Here is a 16,714-nt window from a genome sequence, read left to right as displayed (position 1 = left end):
TTTTTTTAGCAGTCTCCTTGTTATATTTCTATCAATTGTAACATGTAATTAATATGAAGTGTGTTTTAACTTATTAGTAGTAGGATACATGTATCAAATTTCTGGGTTCATAGTCAGAAACAATCAAATATTGGCAATTCCATACAGCCAATCTATAACAAAGTATCAAAGTTTGTGAATAATTTACTTTAAATGGGAGGGCTGGTGGTATAGATCAGTGGTAGAGTATGCCCAAGATTCTAATTTTGTTTCCCAGCACTAAATATTTACATTAAAAAAAATTATAGAGTGGAGCAAATCTAGGTTACTGTTATAATAAAGAAGACTATTATGATTGAATTCCAATAAACTTTCTCAAGTGGAAAAGGAGTGAAATTATAGTTGTAATATTAGGAATTATGCCCTTATCCTTAAGCACTTAAAATTTTTTTTCAGTTCTTAGATAAAATATTATAGAAAACTGAAAATGGATCCCAAAGATTACAATATCCTAATGGTTCTATTCCTGTGTATATTAAATTACATGGCAAAAAAGGGACTTCAATGTAATTTATTTTTTTGGTAGTAGGGATTGAACCCCAGCACTTTACCATTTGAACTAGATCCCCAATCCTTTTATGTTTTGAGATAGGTGCTTGCTAAATTGCTTAGGATTTCATTAAGTTACTGAGGCTGGCCTTGAATTTATAATCCTCCTGCCTCAGCATCCTAATTTGCTGGGATTAGACATACACCACCGCACCCAGATATAGATTCAGTCAAATTAAAGAGGGAAATTATCCAGGTGGGCCCACTGTAATTAAATAGTACTTTAAAAGTGGAAGTAGAAGCCAGGTGTGGTGGCACACACCAACTCTGAAGACAAGGGGACCATGAGCCAAGGAATATGGTGGTCTCTAGAAATGGCCTTTATCTGACAAATAGCAAAGAAATGGGACCTCAATACTTTATCTACAAAAAACTGAATTTTACCAACAAATGAACGAGCGAATGGATTCATCCTCATCCCAGCCTCCAGAAAGGAACACACAGACCTGCCAACATTTAGATTTTGGCTAGGCTGAGACAGTGTCAAACTTCTGAATTATAAAACTACAAGACAGTACATTTGTGTTTTAAGTCACTAAGTTTATAGTAATTTGTGATAGCTGCTATAGAAAATTTTTTCTTACTTTGGTAAACTCCCAGTTTAATGTACTCATCAAAATAAAAGAGAAATGACCCTACAATCATTTAAACCATACTTAAAAAATTTAATTTATGTCTGGTCCTGAATGATTATGGTATATTAAAATTGTGCTATAACTGGAAATGTATGGCCAACAAAAACAATATGAAAATCATTTCATCTAGGAGTGATTTCCAAGGGAGCACCTTGAGTTTCCGTAAAAACAGAACCTTCCATCTCAGAAGAAGGGATATCAACAAGAGGACTTGACTCCTCTGTTTCCAAATGCAGTGATTTCTCCTGTTCATAGATCAGGTTTGAACTGTCTTTCATTTGAATCTCCCGCTCTTCCAATTCCAAAGGTTTATCTGAGGCTGCAGCTACAACCTTCATCTTCATTTTCATGTAGGAAGCTACAAATCATGTTAGGTCTGTAGGAGAAATCATTATCCTTCATTTGTAGCCATACTACTCCACCTATGTTCTCTTCTCCTTCCTTCTTCTCTGTCAGAAGAGTTCTTGTCATGCTGAGTTTCTTCATTGTATGGCATTTGTATTTTAGCAGTGTTTTATTATTGCCTTCTGCATCCACATGTTGAGCATTTTCTTCAAATATAACACATGTTCCAAGAGTATCTTCATATTCCCCAGCAAAGACATAGCTATCCAATTGCATAATGGGCCTTTCAGTGTCGATTCCCAAAATCTTGCATTTATTCTCACATTTTGAGAGAAAGTCTGAATCGATGATTCCCGATAATTCAACTAGAACAAACTGCTCCTGCCATCACTGCGACTGCGGTGCAGGCTTCCGACAGAGTGCTTACTGCCTCATCCTCTTCCTCCTCTCTGTCCTCCCGGGTGGGCTGCTCGGCCGCTGCCATGAGCCTTAGACCTCCGCGCCTGGGTCATAAAACAAGCTCTCCCGGCGCCGCCATCTTGAGTCAAGATTATTTCTTATAAAAATCAGTAAAACAAACTATTAGTTGACTTACTAAGAAGAAAACACAATTATACAAAATAAGAAATAACAAAAGAAAAGTTACTATTAAAAATATAGAATATCTTTAAAGCATCAAAGATAATTTTGAGCAATTCTATGAAAAGAAATTAGAAAACCTAGATGAAGTAGATCACTTTCTAGGAAAACCAAATTTACCAAAACTGAATATAATAAAGAGCAAATAGAAAAAAAAACTTATAGAAAAGAAATAGGGAAAGTTATATTCCTCCCAAAGCATCAGGCTCACATGATTTGACAGGGATTCCACAAACCATCAGAGACCAGGGACACACAACACTGTTTGAACTCTTCCAGAGAAACTTCTAATACTTTTTATCAGAAGAGTATAACATTGATTGCTAAACTTGATACATAATACCTTAAGAAGTATATGTGGAAATTTAATACTCAATATAGGTAACATATCCAGTCCCTTGGGAAAACAAAAAATTTCATGATGCAATTATCAGTCATTTGAAAAAGGTAAAAATTCAATCCATATTTCACATTGTACATCAGGATAAACTCTAAGTGGTTCGAATATTTAATTGCAAAAATAAAACCATACAAATACTCAAGAGAAAACAGGTGAATTCATTATTCACTTAATAATATAGTTTTATTTCTGGGGAAAATCCAGAAGTATAACTATATTATTAAACACAAATATATTAAAATTAAAACATTTTTCTGAGCAAAGAACATCAAAGTTCAATTAAAAAGTAAGATGTCCAACTGGGAGTAAGTATTTGCTACTTACATTACAAAAAAAGGAGCAATCTCACAACCAATAAATCTCTATTCAAAATCTAGAAGAAAAAGACCAGAAAAACCCTATAAAAATATTGGACAAAGGACCTGAATATAAACTTTGGAGAAAAATAAACATAAATAACAAGTACACAAAAGATCTACAAATTTCATTCAGATGAGAACTAGAAATAAAATTTCACTGATAAAACATTTTTAAGATTGGTTAAAAAAAAATCCCAAAGTTTGGAAATATACTTTGTTGTTGAGGGGAATACAGATGCATATGTTGCTTTTGAGAATGGGAAATAGCACTTCCACATGAAGAGGCATTTGACAATATCTAACAAAATCAAACATGAATTTACCCTCAGTTCCACAGTCTTAACTTTTACACATCACCAGAAAGATATACCTCCAGAAAAACAAAATAACATATGCATAATATTAGTAATTATGTCACATTTTGTAATATCAAAAATTGTAAACAAGTCAAACAAATGTTTACTAATAAAGAACTGGTTAAATAAAGCGTGTTTACTTCCACGCAGCACTGTCCTACGTAGCTGAAAAAATGAAAATGATCTCTCCAAAGTAATATGGAGTATTCTCTATGAAAACCACAAGATATAGAATCAAAATAAGGTATGCATTAAAAGGGAAGGAAAAATAAATGATTCATTGATAGATAAATGACAAGTAGTGGAAAGAGAGAGGAATTTGCTTATTATATTTCAAAAGAAACACTAGAAAAGGAAACCAGGAAAAAAGTCTACTGTGTCAGAAAGAGGGTGGGAAGGATACAGATGGAAACAATATTTCTCTGAGCATTCTGTTTTATATAGTTTTGACATAAATATCCTACTGTGGTATAAGACCTAAACTAATGATGTGCAGCTTCGACATCTGGGAAGATGTCAAAGGAGACCCCCTCTCTAGTGGGATTCTGCACGTTAATGTCCTATGGTCAAGCAACCCCCTTAGCCAAGAGTCCAGACAAAATTCTGCTAGTTTCTGAACAGTAGATTTTAGTTCCCTGCAGCACAGATAATTATTCAAATATACATCTTCCTATAGAAACCCAGGGTCACTTTACCCTTTGATACTCGAAGTTCTGCCTCCCAAAGTACCTGTGTTCACTCTATTCTCAAGTGCAAGCCCTGTGGCCCTTCATGGTGAGCCGTGTCCTGCTCTCCTACACCAAGTACATGTGAGTAATAAACTGCTCTCAGTCCTACCTGTTCAGACTCAAGTGGTGTGTGTTCTGTTCTACCATCTCCATAACTCTAAGGTGGGATGCTCTCTCTCACCAGGATGTGCTCTTTCACTGAGGGGGTAAAAAGGAGGCAATTGGAGCATATTTACATATTAAAGTCAAAATAGGACTTTAAAATAATCAAACCACAAAATTGAAAACAAACTGAAACAAACTTGATAAGGTAGTCACTCAGAAAAAAAAATATTATTTCAACTGACTCTTAACTATTTATTCATTTTAGCGGAATATATTCCAGGATTGAATGGGGTATCAGTACTGTAATCTTGAATTATTTTACGTATTTTTAGGATACAGGAAGTCAAAAAATACATTGTTGGCAATCAAGACTTTCAGTGGAAACAAAAAGAGACATGAATTTTAAAAGTCAAAGAAGTTAAGAAAAATTATAATGTTAAATTTTAATTGGAAATATTAATGAAAATTCATGATTTTCAGGATAGTAGTTTTACTATATAGTTGTGCTGTCCACTGAAGGGGCCTTGAGGCAGTGTCAGCCTTGTGGTAATAAACACTACAAGTCCAATTATATTGGTTTCCACATATGATGGATTTATCTGTTGACCAAGAGAAAGAATAAATTCTTTCTGAGGAAAGGAAACATCACAGAACATCATGGGTGAAATTCATAATTTGAAGGAACTGGACTTCTTGGAGAAATGACTGGAATAAGCATAAGTTCAGAGAAAAACAACTTATTGTTCCAGAAACCATAGAAATGCCCAGCTTTCAAAGACTGAGAGGAGCTACCATCGGTAATATTTGGTATGATTTAAACATCAAAAAGAATAATGACTGCAGGAAAATGGATAAAACTAGAGGACATCAAGAAAACTGATGTCAAGCACAAAAGAACAAGTATCACATGTTATCTCTTATATGTGGAAACTTAAAAAAAAAAAGTCCTGTAGAAGAGGAACTATTAGGGTAGGGGAAGGAGCCCAGGGACCAGGAAGTGGGGAGAGAGAGGAGAGCTGGAGAGGGGACAAGGGAGGGTGGGCCTGATCAAGGCATGGTATATGCATGTGTGCAGTGTCACTGTGAAACCCCTGAATGGACACAATTAATATGCATCAATGATTACAATAAAATTTTAGAAAAAGAATAAAGACTGTGATTCATTAAATTCACTGAAAAACAAAACCTTGCAAATCTATGATTATGTTAAAAATTAAAAAGGGAACAAACTTATTTGCCACCCTCAAGGGTGACATAGCATCTTCTTATTTAGAAAATGAGTAATTTAAAGGTAACCACAATTTACCCTCTGCTTTGGGGAAGAATTATAGTTCATCCTCAGTTGATGAGGGGCAGCTTTATAATAATTGCTTTGAACCAGGAAGAAAGAGGAGTAATAGATTTGAAAATTATTCATATTACAAACTCCAATAGTTTATTCAGTCAAAAATCATCAATAAATACCAAAACCATAAAATGACCAGTTGATGATGAACAAGACACAGTGCCAGTGACTTAACAATGATAAAGAAAAAAACAACTTCTATGGTGGAAGAATCTGTCACCACCTTGCCCTAGCGATCAACTTTAGCCTCACTAGGAGTGAAACAATGAGACAAGAGGCTGCTGATTCGACACAATATGAGCTATCAGCAGCACCTATGTGCTAGATAATGTGTTTAAATAAATATGTAATCTAATTCTTTTGGTTCAGCATTTTCAATTTGTTCGTGTTATAAGAAAATGTAAGGGTCCCAATTAGAAGAAAAATGTGTGATTTTATCTTAGTTGGAAGAAACTGCTGTAGATGATTATTTTGGGGCTAACCAGCAAGCTGTGATTATGGAAAAGTTATTATATCGGGAAAATATTGTTAAGTTTTAAGTGCAATCATAGTATTATGGAAAAAGAGAATTTTCTTATTTTTAGAAGGTATAGGCTGAATTGCTTCCCATGAAAGAATCATGACATTTATAAATTATTTTGAAATCGTTCAGCAGAAGGTATATAGACGATAAAGCAAATACAGTAAAATGGTAATGATTTTTAAAATATAGGTGGTGGGTATTTGGTATTGATAAATTATTCTTTCAACATTTCTGTGTTACTAAAATTTGTATAAGAAGACATTATAAGAAAAGGTTGAGTTGTCATTTTATCTTACCTGCTTTCTTTTAGATGTAACAGAGTCCCTTTAATTTCTAAGTAAGACCACAGTGCATCCCACAGCTGACCAATGCTCTGAGAAAAATTTAAACTGGGTAAAATTTTAAAATCATCTGTTTAAAAGGCACCTAAAGCTGCTGATGCAATAGAGACTAGAAGACACATGATTCTAGAACAAGGAGAACTGTGAAGAGGTTAACCAATTTCTGCAACCTTTGTTTTTGTAGGTATTTGCCAAATCTGTGTTTAGGCCAAGAGGCTGAGTTCCTGGACTTTGCCTGAGCACAGGACAAAGAGAAACCAGAGACCTTGCATGACCTCGAGGTTGAGAGGAAAAACTAATATCTGGAGACACTGATGAGCAGGTATAAAGGGAAGATAGAAAACTGAGCATATGGCAACATGCAGACTATTTTCTCCCCAGTACATTTATGGAACTCTGAAGCTGTGTGGAACATTAGGCTGAGCAGCTAAAGATAAAACCTCTGAACAGCTGGGTGGTTTCCTGCAGCCTTATGGTAATGCAGAGGAGAGTTAGAGCACAGGACTACCAGGGCTCAGTGTGCCAGGGAGCCAGGCTCTCAGTCAAAAGCTCTAGAAAATGATACTTTAGGTACAGAAGTAGATCAGAGGTGGGCAGAGTCTTTCAAAAACTGCCACCAAGGTACTTCTTAAAGGAAAGATTTATGAATGGTCAATAAATTTGTGAAAACATGTTCAACATCCCTAGCAATTAGAGAAATGCAAATTAAAACTATACTGAAATTCTATCTCACTCTAGTCTGAATGGCAATTATCAAGAATATGAGTAACAATAAATGTTGGTGAGGATGTGGGGGGAAGGGATATACTCATACATTGTTGGTGGGACTGCAATTTGGTGCAACCACTCTGAAAAGTGGTATGGATATTCCTTAGAAAACTTGAGATGGAACCACCATTTATTGACCCAGTTATACCCCTCCTGGGTATATACCCAAAGGACTTAAAATTAGTATACTACAGTGACACAGCCACATCAATGTTTATAGCAGCTCAATTCACAGTAGCTAAGCTATGGAACCAACCTAGGTGACCTTCAACAGATGAATAGATAAAGAAAATGTGATATACATACACAATGAAATATAACTCAGCTTTAAAGAAGAATGAAATTATGACATTTGTTGCCAAATGGAAAAATATGGAGACTATCATGCTAAATGAAATAAGCCAATCCCCAAACACCAAAGGTTGAATATTCTGTCTGGTACATGGATGCTAACACACCACAAAGGGCAGGGGAAGGGGAAGAATAGCAGTTCATTGGATCAGACAAAGGGGAATGAAGGGAAGGAAGTGGGAATAGGAATAGGAAAGACACTGAAATTGATCTGACATAACTTTCCTATCTATATATATGAATAAACTGTGGTGAATCTCAACATGATGTACATCCACAAGACTGGGATCCTAATTAGAATAAAATATACTCCATGTTAGTATAAATATGTTAATATTGACTCTACTATTGTGTATAACTAAAAACAATAAAAAAAGAAATGTGCCACCAACCTCAATACTGCTCATTATCTGATGGTTTAAGGCAATCAGCTCTGCCTCCATCTGCTAATTAGAAGAAAGGATAAATCTTCTCGGATCCATCATCTGATAGGACTAAGTACCATATGAGGATGACAAAGTCCAGGAGCAAAAAAGGCACCTCTCTGGTGCCCCTCTTTCAGAACAAAGAGAGCTTTCCCATGCCTCAGCCTCCTGGCCAACTTCTACTCACCTCTTTCTGCTCACGCCTAAACCAATCCTTTGACAACGATAATGAGATGGCCACAAGTGGATCAAACAAATTAAGGTTCATGGCCCTGTTACTTCCAATGAAGTTGGGAAAGGACTCAGCCTCTTTTGAAAGACATGTCCTCTTAGAAGAGAACTAGCTCAATCCTGGCTTTATTAGCGAGGAAGCAGGGGTGTCCATGGAGTGGGCAATTGGCTGTGCTGCTGAGGAGCGTAGCAGCCACTAGCGTGTGATCTGGGGCGACTTGTTTCACTCTTTGAACCATAACTTTCTTGTATCCCCAAAGGCTTCTCTAGTACATGGATTAAATAAAACAATATTTAGAAAGAAACCCCAGTTGTCTAGTGTATTTTTAGTGCTCCAACATTATTATTTTGTTGTGGTTTTGAGTTCCTTCTTTAAACATGTTCCAGTTGCCATGATCCTTTTAGAGATGACATGCCAATCACAATCCATCGGTCAACAGCCCAGACTATAAGGATACTATCCCTCCATCTCATTCTGGCTTCTCTACATGCTGCTCTGTAGATTGATACCTGGTGCCATCACCAGGAAAATGGGCCAGCAAGGTACAAATTGAAGCCCAAAGTGAAAACACTGTCCCCTCACCACTCACTCACTCTCTGATGCTCAACTATTTCTTGCTTTTAAATTCCTTGGGGTGTGAGTTTCAGAGAAAATTCAGTCAGTGATTTGAAGAATTTTTGGGATAAATTTGGCACATATGTCCAGAGCTCCATTTTTACTACAATATTTGGAATGGGTGAGGATATAGAATTAAATATTTTAATAAGATTTGCACTCCAGGTCTGGGTGTGTAGCTCAGTGGTAGAGTAATTGCCTTGTGAAACTGGATTTTCTGCTGGTTTGATCACCTTGGGCAGGGCCTGTTTGTGTTACAGTTCTTTTGACTCCCCAGAAGGCCACACCTGCTAGGGCTACTACTCAGCAGCAAGCCACCAACAAATCCTTTCTGGTTTCTTATCTCAGGAACTCAAATAATGTTTCTACAGAGCAATATCTTTGGGGGTGTTGTCCTAACTGCCTGCCTATCTGATTATCCTACCTATTCACTAGCATGTAGTGAGTCCCTGGGTTTGGTCTCCAGCATTGGGGAAATAAAAATTTTTAAAAACCCAATCAAAAAATGGGCTAAAGATCTCAACTGGCACTTCACAGAAGAAACAGGAATGGCCAACAGATACATGAAAAAATGTTCAACATCTCTAGCAGTTAGAAAAGTGCAAATCAAAAAAAAAAAAAACTACACTGAGATTCCATCTCACTCCAGTCAAAATGGCAATTATCAAGAATACAAGTAACAATAAATGTTGGCGAGGATGTGGGGGAAAATGTTCACTTATACATTGCTGGTGGGACTGCAAATTAGTGTAACCATTCTGGGAAGCAGTATGGAGATTCCTCAGAAAACTTGGAATGGAACCACCATTTGACCCAGCTATCTCATTCCTTGGTATATACCCAAAGGACTTAAAATCAATATACTACAGTGACACATCAATGTTTACAGCAGCTTAATTCATAGTAGCTAAGCGATGGAACCAACCTAGGTGCCCTTCAACAGATGAATAGATAAAGAAAATGTGGTATATATACACAATGGAATATTAGCCATAAATAAGAATGAAATTATGGCATATTGATGATAAATGGATGGAACTGGAGACTATCATGTTAAATGAAATAAGCCAATCCCCAGAAAGCAAAGGCCAAATGTTCTTTCTGATATGTGAATGTTAACCCACAATAAGGGAGGGGGAAAATGGAAGTTCATTGGATTAGACAAAGGGGAATGAAGGGAAGGAGGGGGAGGGAAATAGTAAAGACAATAGAATGAATCGGATATATCTTTCCTATTCTTATATATGAATGCATGACCCATGTAACTTCACATCATATGCAATCACAATAATGTGGTTGTATATGATGTGAAGTTATACTTATTCTATGTATGTATAATATGTCAAAATACATTCTACTGTCATGTATATCTAGAAAGGACAAATAAAAAATACTCCAATCAAATTTAATGAAAGTAATTTAAAATAGTATTTTAACATCAACATCAATATGATATGGAGAATAACACAAAATTTTCCTTTTACAAATAAAAATGTAAGACTGGGGGAAACTTTCCTTTTAGATGTCTGGTTGGCCATCTTCCATTCCCTTTACGATTACCACAATAGAAAAGGTTTGGGAGCATCATGCTTCAGATTAAATAGAAATTCTTGGCTCTTTTTAAAGGTATATATACTAGGAATCCCTGCTAAGTTAAGCAGAGAATATTTCTCCTGGAATAGTAGTGGAGAAGGCTATGGGCAATGAATCCCTATGGGAGAGGTTGCAATCCTGAAGGAACTGAAATAATTGTCTCAGGGAGTGAAGCTTGTCCTGGGCCACTCTCTAGGGCTGGTGAAATTCCATATAGATGAGGCAATGGAGTCAAGGCTAAGAGCATAGAGTAAGGCTAAGAGTAAAGTCTAGAGCAAAGGCTAAGACTTTGATAGCAAACAAACTAAGCTTGCCATCTTCTGTTTTCATCCCCTGGTTAACGTAAGCTAAGCCTTTGCTCTTCCTAACACCAGTAGGTAAAACATGGTACAATTTTATTGTTTGTGATGAGAACCAAGTTAAGGAAGGTAATACTGGCAAAGTATTTAACACAGTTTCTAAAATAAAGTTAAGTATTTAATAAATGTGATACAATCTGTAATGCTTACTTTAACTAGAGGGCTTCAGAAGCCTCTATTCGAAATTACAGAAACTATGTCTATGAGCAGTGATTCTCTAATCACTAGAATGAAAATTATTTCTCCCTTACCAGGGAGAACATTCCCTGCTGTGATCATTCTAAGAACACCAGGGGCATATTTTATTTAAGGTATTATCTCAAGAACCGGGCAGTTCAGTCTTATCTACGGTCATATTGGTAATCAGCTTCAACACAAGGGAGAAAATAATCCCTTTGCCACTGAGCTGGAACCAAGCAGGCTTGGGAAGGTACAAAGATTAATCTGGTATAGACCTGCTTTTAAAATGACAGCCCTGAGGTGAAGGAGATATGATGGGAGTCTCAGGAATCCCACAGCACTATAGAAAGTGCTGAGGGCCTCAGGTTACAAACAATACCACCCCAGAAACCGCAAGTTGTTCCCACTTCAAAGGAGATTATTTGCAAATGAAGGAGATCAAGACTAAATGGAGGGATTTTTTTTTTATCAAACTATTACAATTGCAAAGAGTAGAGACTCAGAGGTTCACTTCTAGGCAGGCTGCCATTCTTGAAATTCTTGATTTTTTGAGCAAGAAAGCTTGCATTGTCAGGTTTCACTGGGACCCTGCGGGAAAGTAGGTAAGGGAGAAGAAAGAATTCAGAATCTACCAGAATAAGGTAATTGCTCTCATGGTCTTGGCCTTCTCCTCCATGAGCACCCTCTGTTCCCGCTACTATCAATCACCTCACCCCTATTTACTACACATATCTTGTTGGATTTGCTTAATTATGTCTCTTGCTGGCTTACAATTGCTCAAGGACCTAATGGCCTCTTTGCCACCTGCCTTCTACTAACTGTGCAGCTCTTCCTTTAGCTCACATTGAAACTACCTAAGAGAATTTGATTGGTTCAATTTAGTCAGATCTCTGATAGGCAAAGCTCCCATGAGCTCACTTCAGAACCTACTGGTCTACAACCTACCTTTGGTCCAGTTAGTAGTAATAGAGTGAGAAGCAGATCACAGGTTACTAGGCTGGGTGTTACAACTGAGTGACCTGTTGGGCTAATTCCCTCAGAAGTGGAGTCATAGCCAGGAATCCCAGGAGGAGGAACTGTAGATATGCATGCAGCAGCTTGGCCTACCTGATAAAATGAGATCTTATTTTAGGTGAACTTCAAAGATAGTAAGCTCTAGATACATGCAGATGTGGGAAAGGCATTTCAAGGATGGCCTGAGGTTGGACACAAGAAAGCACAGGCCTGGAGAACAGGGTGACAAGGGTATAATGAGTGGAGGTGGGCCTTGAATACATAGCTAAAGAAGTTTCATTCTATTTGGTATTTGAATGACGGAATGCAGTGAGAAAGTTTTCTTCATTTGTTCATTGCATCTGGGAAAATTACTACAAAGCAGCCTGCAGATTTCCATGGTGTAAGCTCACTAGGCTAAGGGTGCATCTACCTCTACTTCTCCCTGGCTTTCTCGGGCATGCTCAACACCAGGTCTCAGGACAGAGGCTTAATGTGGCTTTAAGCTCCTCTGCCTCTTCCTTGCAGACACTCATATGAGCCTATGACACTGGGATCCTTCTAAGAACTGGTCCCCATGGTCCCAGGGCCTCTTTGGAGATGTCTTCTTTTGACAATATACTATAAAAGTCCCAGCTAATTGGTGTTACATCATCCTGGGTCTTCTCCAAATCTCTTGGCTTTATTTCCACCCAACCAACTTCAAAACACTTTGCTGTAGCAATAAAGGTCTCTGTTTTACACAGTTTTTTCACTGCTGTGACTAAAAGACTCTACCAGAACAATTGTAGAGAAGGAAAGGTTTATTTGAGGGCTCATGGTTTTAGAGGTCTTAGTCCATAGAAGGCTGGCTCCATTGCTTACAGCTTGAGGTAAGGCTGAACATCATGGTGGAAGAGTGTGGTGAAGGGAAGCAGCTCACATGATGATCAGAAAGCAGTCAGAGGCTCCACTCTCCAGATACAAATATGTCCCCATAGCCACATCCCCAACTCCCACCTCCTCCAGCCACACCCTTTAGTTATCACTCAGTTAATCCCTACTGGGGGATTAAATCACTGATTGGGTTAAGACTCTCACAACCCAATAATTTCTCCTCTGAACCTTCTTACATTGTCTCACATGTGAGTTTTGGGGGACACCTCACATCCAAACCATAACAGTCTCCTAAAATTCAACCCCCTTCTGTTCCCTCAAATATCTGAGCATGAGATGGTGGGAAAGGTACGTAAATACTGCAATTTAATTCCATCTGCGGCCACTTGGTTTGGTGCTGGGGAATAAGATCTGCCTCAACTCTGAAGGCCATCCATCACTGTGAACACTAAGCCAATACCAATAACAATCACTACATGTGACATAGCAAACTAAATGCTGGTGTCTAGCCTATTGCTATGTAGATTTTAATTCATTTACTCCTCAAAGCAGCCCTCTGAGACAAACACTATAATTATCCCCATTGTCCAAATCAGGAACACAAAATTAGTAAACATAATAACAAAAGCTATACCAGAGATATGTACAAAGCGTTCTGAGAGGAAAGAATGGAAACTTGGTGAATTTGATGGCCAAGGTTTTGGATTCAAGGATGAAGTTACAATAAGCTGAGAAAGGTCAAAAGGGTTTTCAGGCTAAATTAGACAAGGGATTATTTCAGGTAAAGAGAACAAAGGCATAGAGGAATGGTTATGTTTCTTCTACAAGAAATGCAGCTATTCTGGCTGAACCTATGAGGAGGGGCCAGCTTTGACAGAGAGATTGGGGACATAACTTGAGGTATACATGGGACAGAGGGATTGGGAATTGGAGTATTAGGTGCTGGAGGGGATGCGTGGCTTGAGCAGTTGTCTTTCCAAGAAAACTCTGGCAGAAAAATGGAGAAATGAGGTCGAAGCCAAGGAAATAAAGGACAATGGAAGTGAAAAACAATGGTTTGAAGGCTGAACTTGAGCAGCAACGGAGGAGGAAGCAGACTCCCCAGCGCCTCCAAGGGCAACGCTCAAAGACACCATTAAGTCCTGATAGAGGGAGGAAGAAGACAGAACTCAGAACTGAGTTGAGGCTGTGGGATTAAGTAGGAAAGGCAGGGTCCATGATGCCTGCTAGGTAGAAAAGAGAAATTAAAAATCGGTGTTTTTTTTTTTTTTAATTTTTTATTGTTGGTTGTTCAAAACATTACATAGTTCTTGATATATCATATTTCACACTTTGATTCAAGGCTGGGGATGTGGCTCAAGCTGTAGCGCGCTCGCCTGGCATGCGTGCGGCCCGGGTTCGATCCTCAGCACCACATACAAACAAAAATCGGTGTTTTTAACATGTTGATAAATCTGTCCATAAAAGAAACCTGATCAAAAATGTTTTGCTTTGGCTGGGCAGAAACGGGTAGGTTCCAGTGAAGGGAAGTGCAGGCAGCAGCTGTGGAGGTGGCCCTCACCTCACCCCTCCAAAGCCTTGCCGTCACTGGAACCATCACTGTTGCCATAAGAGAACCAGGAATGGGAGAGAAGAAAGAATGGGCAATAAAAATCATAATGGCTGTCCGCTTCTGTTGGTGGAAGGATCTCCACTCTGCAAAAACAGGAGGTAATATTAAATTTCACTTTACTTCTCCAACCTTAGCTTAATTCTCTCCTCATCACTACAGAAAGATGGAGAAAAGGAGACCAGGATCTTCATTTTTGTTGTTAGTGCAACAGGCTGAGAGGGTTCACTTTTTTAAATGACAAAGAGAAAGAAAATGTTTTCAATAGAATTATTTAAAAATATATTTCACGGCTTCCTGCCTTCTTAAGAGAAAATTCATATATTAACTGAGAAAAATTATAAATACATAAAGCCCTGATAATTATCCTGACAAATGGGAGGTTTTCAATAAGTTGGCTAATGTTATTAATAACTCAGGCTTATGATTACAGAGATAAATGTTTCTACCCTGTAATGAGGCCTTTTGTTAAGGTATAAAGAATTCCTGGCACACGGCGGGCTCTCCACAAACATTCATCAGGCTAAAATGGCCTCAGATTGCTGTGCTGTTCGAGGTCTTGAGTCTTTCCTTTTAAAAAAATACATGTTCTGCCTTCTCCTTGCTGCTAGCTTTCACTGTTGACGGAGCTCCTACAGCACAATGGGGGAGAAGTATGCTATAGGTGGAAAACAAGGATGTTCCAGAAATTTTAGGCTGTAGACAGTGTGGAAGCTGGAGAAAATCCAGGGGATATTGACAAGCCTTCTGGCCCCTTGCCCACTCTGCCTCTTCTCTGGGTCTGACAGAATGGGAGATATTAAAATCCTCTGCAGTTTTGGTTTTCTTCATGCTTGTAATAGACCGAGTGTGCTCAGCACAGAGTCAGCAGGTCTAACTTGAGAGCCTGGGACACCCTGTTCTATAAACATCTGTCATGAGCGAAACCAAAATAACCCCTGTCATCAGTGGCCAAATTTTAACGGCTATAAATCGTTTTATACTTTTAGTTTTTTGAATCACTCATAAAATTCTTATTTTTTTTAAAGTTCTACTGTTTTAAAAACATTTTTAAAAATACAAGCAATATATATGTGTTACAGAAGATACAAACATGCATGAAGAAGAAATTAAGTCATCCATAATCTCATTATTTGTTGGAAACCACCAATAACATGTTACGACCATCCATCTACATACACATTTTCCCCTAATAATTTGGAATCATGTATTCTATACTACTTTGTCATTATTTTTCTTACTATGTTTATGATTTTATATTCTAATGAATTATATAACAATCAGCTCTATAAATATTAAGAGTGACTTTTATTCTGATTATTTTGTATTTTTTCCATCTTAAATTTCATTTTTTATACCCTCCCTGAGTCTTCCATATTGACCTTGAACTTTTATTTGTTCGAGTCAACAGGATTTGTGTGCTTCATCCTTGGGTCGGTGTTTGCCTCTCGCTAGCAAAGTCCAGTCTCACATTGACACAGGCTGTGATGATGCCCTCCTGTACCCCCAGACACATGCCCACTTCCCCTCTCAGCTTTGGTTCACAGGATGGGCTCACACCCAGCCCAGGTCCTTTGAGAACTTGAGAACTGAGAAGACCACGGTGTGCTCCTGTTCATCTAAGGGCTAGCGCAGAGGAAAAACCTTCCTTTCCTAGGTCATGCCTCCACATCTCAGCTTTCCCAGCTGTCTTTCTTGGTAGGTCATATTTTGTGCTTAGCAAATATGTATTGAAGTGGATGAGCGAAAAAAGGAATTTGAGCTGTGTATCTTGGAAGAAAAAAATTATGATCCACTGTTGACTCCATGGTATACAGTTTTCTCTATTTAAACCAGGGATGAACAGTGGTTGACTCACTAACCAACTCTTTTGTATAAGCAGCACTCTAAAGCTATCATTCATCAATACCATACAATTAGAGGGTTGGGAAAGAAATAATGGCATAATGATGCGTAATCAACTTTATGCCTTTCCTCAGGAAAATCAAAATCTAAAGTCACTTCCAGGTGCTTTTCAACAATCTTCATCCCTCTTCAACACACACCTATTTCTATCTCTACTTCCAAGCTCTTATAACAGTTTTAATCATAATCTTAGCAAGGAGCTCCTATAATAAAGATTTATCTCTTATGGAACAACTGTGGATATGGTTACAATTTTAGTGAAATTCAGAATCTAAGAATGTGAGTCACCTAAATTTTAGGATAAATGATACTAGAAAAAAAATGTTGCTAGTTTTAATCTACCTTTACCTGGAAAGCACTTATAATATAGATATCCACATCCAGATGAACTCTGTTATTATTTCCCATAAGCAATAACTGGATTACATTTCTAAATCTAGATGA

At 37.8% G+C, this 16,714-nt stretch overlaps 1 pseudogene across 1 annotated transcript; it reads right to left on the bottom strand.

Moving 5' to 3' along the window:
• Positions 1-1,229: 1,229 nt before the first annotated feature.
• Positions 1,230-6,441, bottom strand: LOC107144614 (annotated as a pseudogene). The gene is made up of 3 exons (XR_001503819.2): positions 6,320-6,441; positions 1,996-2,124; positions 1,230-1,952 (listed from the first exon to the last, which is right to left on the bottom strand). The product of XR_001503819.2 is annotated as a general transcription factor 3C polypeptide 6-like (transcript).
• Between the last annotated feature and the right edge of the window lie 10,273 nt (positions 6,442-16,714).

The sequence above is a fragment of the Marmota marmota genome, unplaced genomic scaffold (genome assembly GCF_001458135.2).
Source record: "Marmota marmota marmota unplaced genomic scaffold, marMar, whole genome shotgun sequence".
In the NCBI taxonomy this organism is placed as follows: domain Eukaryota; kingdom Metazoa; phylum Chordata; class Mammalia; order Rodentia; family Sciuridae; genus Marmota; species Marmota marmota.
Note: the sequence above shows the minus strand (reverse complement) of the source record. Positions and strands in the feature narration are given on the sequence as shown.